The sequence below is a fragment of the Myodes glareolus genome, chromosome 1 (genome assembly GCF_982192425.1).
Source record: "Myodes glareolus chromosome 1, mMyoGla1.1, whole genome shotgun sequence".
NCBI lineage: Eukaryota > Metazoa > Chordata > Mammalia > Rodentia > Cricetidae > Myodes > Myodes glareolus.
Genome location: NC_142026.1, coordinates 32,585,977 through 32,590,827, shown reverse-complemented (window position 1 = coordinate 32,590,827; position 4,851 = coordinate 32,585,977).

The following is a 4,851-nucleotide window of genomic DNA, read 5'->3' as shown; positions in this document are numbered from 1 at the left end:
GGTGACTTCTTGCCCAGTTCCTGATAAAGTCCTTGTTCCATTTTGAAACCTCATGAGCACACTTTTTACTCTCTGCCTCTCTGTTGACATCCTGGTCTTTCCCATTCCCATCAGAATGGTCCATTGGCAGTCCTGGGTTTGCAGCATCCTGGGGTGTCTCCAGCATGAGGCTCCAAACTCATCCCAATTCTCCCCACAAGCTAGCTCTAAAGGGTTACCAGCCCAGTGGGCAGGGTTATCATAGCAATGGCCCCACTCCTGGTACTGATGTTCTGTATTGATCACTTTTCTCGTTCCTGTGATAAAAACCCCTGGAAAACCAACTTAAAGAAGAGCTTGCTTCTGCTCACAGGTTGAGTTACGGTTCATCCTGGCAGCCGACACACTGGGCGTCTGTCATCCCTGAACAAAGTGGGGGAGGGGGAAGGAATGCTGATCTGGTGCTCAGCCCATTTTCTCCTTTTTAAGTTTTACGCAGCCTTGGACCCAGCCCATGGCATTATGCTGTGCACAGTCGGGATGTGTCTTCCATCCTCAGTTAAATATCTCTGGAAACATCCCCACAGACACTCAGAACCGTTCTCCTAGATGATTGTCTTACTTAGGGTTCCTATTGTGATGAAACACCATGACCAAAAAACAAGTTGCAGAGGAAAGGGTTTATTTGGCTCACACTTCAGCATTGCTGTTCATCACTGAAGGAAGTCAGGACAGGAACTCAAACAGGGCAGGATCCTGGAGGCAGGAGCTGATGCAGAGGCCATGAAGGGGGGCTGCTTACTGGCTCGCTTCCCATGGCTTGCTCAGTCCACCTTCTTATAGAACCAGGACAAGCAGCCCAGTGATGGCACCACCCACAATGCACTGGGTCCTCCCGCATTGTTCACTGAATGAGAAAATGCCTTAATTTCTTCAACTAAGGCTCCTTTCTCTGATGACTCTAGCTTGTGTCAAGTTGACACATAAAACAAGCCAGGATAATGATTCTACATTTTAGTCAAGTTGCTAATGAAGACTATCAGTAGTAAGAGTTCTTGTGTAGTGTTCTGTTCTCGTGTGTGTGTGTGTGTGTGTGTGTGTGTGTGTGTGTGTGTGTGTGCAGTGAGAATTCCTTCCCTGGGGAGAGGTAAATAAACATCTACCCTCTATTTCTCTAAGACCCCAGTAACAAACCACCAAAATCCAACTTAGGGAACCAATGAGTTCATTAGACTTACAGAGCATGGGGGAGGGGTTGCTGCCAGGAATGTGGGTAATTTCAAAGCAGTCATACTGGGAAGCTGATCCAGCACAGATGGCTTCTCCACAGGTTCATAAATGCTTGCCCTTCTGGTGTACTGTCCGCCGTCAGCACTCTAGCGCCTCTTGAGACGAAGAGGGCACGTGCAGTTAGAGCAGAATTACCTACAGATGGATGGGAAGGGCGGGAATGTTGCAGTTGGAACTTCAGTTGATGGTCCAAGGACTCCCCATCACCTCTTTCTGTGATGGGAACATCTAAGGTCCAGAAGGTCTACCACAGTGGTGTCTTGCAAGCAAGTCCAGCTGACCTGATAAAGATGGCAGCTATTTGGCTCAAAGAAATGCCTCTCTCTCTCTCTCTCTCTCTCTCTCTCTCTCTCTCTCTCTCTCTCTTTCTCTCTCTCTCTCCCCCCCAACCCACCCCTGTGTGTGTGTGTGTGTGTGTGTGTGTGTGTGGTGTGTACATGAGAAAGGTAGAGGTCAACCTGGGATGTCATTCTTGAGACAGGGTTTCTTACTGGCCCCGAACTGGCCAATCAGAAAGCCCCAGAGATCCACCTGCCTCCCCTGTCCTGGGCTTACAAGTGTACACTATCATGCCTAACTTTTCATGTGGGCTCTGGAGACCAAACACAGGTCCCCAAGCTTACACGCTAAGCACTTTACCAACTGAACCTGTCTATCCTTCCTGCTTTTGGTACAGAAAGTGGAGAGGAAGTTGGGAGGGCGGGGGAGGACCTGTAATATAGTCAGTCTGTGAGCATTGTTAACAACAGCTCATCTGGAAACTGAGCTTAGCTTCAGTGATTCTGACTGATAGCATCTTCCCATTGGCCACTCACAGGCACTAGTCACATGAGGCTCCTCAGGGAGTAGAACAAAATCTTACTACGTCTTCTATAGAACTAAAATCATAGGTGATGTTGGCCTCCAGGCATCAGAAAGCCGGAGTCTAGACAGTTCGAAAGCTCTTCTTGGTGTTAAGCTTAAGTTGGGCCTTTTAAGCTCTTTTGATTTTGCCCTCTGAACAATTAGAATTCTTTCACAGGACAGTCAGTTCAGTATTTGAAAACAACTCTGCCCCATCCGTTTATGACATGTGTTAGATATTATTTATCTGGCCTTGGAAGACATTGAGCTGGGTGATTTTGTGAATAGCCTATCTGACGGTTGCTGGGCTCTCAGGGAACAAACAGAGTTCACAGCTGCCCCCTTATCAGTGGTAAGTAGTCACTCAGAGTTCAACCAGAGAACAGGGAGTGTTCTTTTAATATGAGAAAAATGCAAAACTCTCATAAACAGAGCCTGGGGATTATGGGAAGGCAATCCGACTGGGCTTTGCCATCGTCCCCATTCTGGTTGTTGGGGACCCAGGTCCACACAGAATGTGGTTTGTCTAGTTGATGCTTTTCATCTCGGAAGAAAGGGTCTTACCGATCTGCTCCCTGAGCTGCAGTGTCCTCCCCATTCCCACCCCAGAGTGCCAGTCTGGGACAGACAGTGCATCATCACATGGGCCAGAGATAGTACTGCAACAGGCAGCGCTCATGCTTTGTAATTTGTTACAACCCCACCTGTCTACTCGGATTTCCTGAGCCATTGGCTACTGAGCTGGGAACCCGAGTTTGGACTCCAGAGCCCTTGGGAAAGTTAGGCGTGGTGGTGTGCATGTGAGATCCCAGCATCGGGAAAGTGGAGGCAGGGGCTTGCTGGTTAGTTCCAGGTTAGTAAGAAACACTGTCTCAAAAATCAAGGTGGCTGGGTGGTGATGGCGTACACCTTTAATTCCAGCACTCAGGAGGCAGAGGCAGAGGCAGAGGCAGAGGCAGGCAGATCTCTGTGAGTTTGAGGCCACCCTGGTCTACAAGAGCAAGTTCCAGGACAGGTTCCAAAGCTACAGAGAAACCCTGTCTCAAAAAAAAAAAAAAACAAACAAACAAACAACAAAGAAACAAACAAAAAATCAAGGTGGATAGTGTCCTGAAGAATGAGACCCCAGGTTGACCTCTGGCTTCCTCGTGTGTACCTTCAGGGAATGACTGCCTGTTTCTGTATCTTGAACGGCTTAACTGAGTTTCCTCCTAGAAGTTTCAGTGTTTGGGGTTCTATATTAAGGTCTTTCTTCTATAAGTTGATTTTGATATAGACATCACAGGTATTTATCACTGATATTCAGCAAATGAGTGTATGTGTGTTTGTGTGCATGTGTGTGTGTGTACACTCATATCCTCCTTTAAATGTTTACCTTCTCAAGGGAAGAGTATTCTCTATTGGAACCACAGTAAAATCAATCAAATCTGCAAAGTTAATCTTGATGAAAAATAACCCAACCCAAGGACTGGGAAACATTTCAATGTAGGGTCCCGGTGGCAAATATTTGAGCCTTACCAGGGTGCATGCTCTGTCACAAGTCTTGAGCTTTGCAGTTGAGAACTCGGCCACAGCCAGCACATGAACGAATGGACGTGGATACATTCCAAAAACGTTATTTGTGAAACACTGGACAGCCTGGTGCGAGCTCACAGGCTGTGTTTTGCTGTGGATCTAATCTGCAGTGTCTACCCAGGTCTCACCTATTTCCCAAGAACGTGCCATGGCTTTGCCTTTCCAGTCACCAAGCATCTAGGCTTCATTTTAACTGGGGCTGTTTCTGATCCGTTTTCATCTCTCACTGATAAATATGAGGACAGGACGGTGACTTTGGAACATGCCCTCCATCCTGGGTCTGTCTTGGCGCCTTTGTCCTTAACACGTAGTTTACATTCGCTACAAACGCCACAGCACCAGTGTGTTCCCTTCATTTCACATCCAGGAACCCACGTGCCAAGCTTAAAGGTGACCTGACTAGGCTGCTGACGATAGGGCTGCCAGTCTCAGCCTCTCTAGCGCTTGTGTATGTGCATGTGGGGATGCCTGTGGGGATGAGGTTTGGGCTTGGAAAAACTCCCAGTTTCCAGGCTTCCATCCTTCCATCTGTTCGTGCATGTCCACAGCTGAGCCTCCCTCACCTCCATCTGCCTAAGTATCTCTGCAGCTGAGACTCACCTCCATTCCTTTTAACAGCTTCTCCACTGTGACCAGCTGAAGGTATATAACTCCATTAGGAGTTTGCTCAGCTCTCTGTGTCTGAACCTCCAAGTCCGTGGCTCTGCAGGTGAAGGGAATGGCAGAGCACCGTGTCAGGGGTGTGTGGGTGCCCCATTACATACTGGACAGAGAGAAAGACAGCTGGCTCTTGGCATGACTCAGTGCGGGGGGGGGGGGGTTTCTCACGAGGCCCAGGAGGTTTTATACAAGTACTTCCGGAAGGCATGCCCTCCATGCCATAATGAGCTCCCACGAGGCCCCACCTCCTGGAGTTCGTGACCCTGCACCACCTGGGGTCAAGCCTCAGTCCAGGGGCCTCTGAGGAGTATGAAGCATCCAGGCCACAGTTGTTTCCAAATGGAGACGTTCCACGTGTATCATTCCCTCCACATCTGAGCTGGACCGGTCCTTCGCTTCTGCTGCTTGATGTATCGGGACGGAATTGTGGCTTCTTTATTAGCTTGTACTTTTTAACGAGCATTATTTATTGCTGTGAAGCTGGCTCCTGACCCTTTGGAAGGT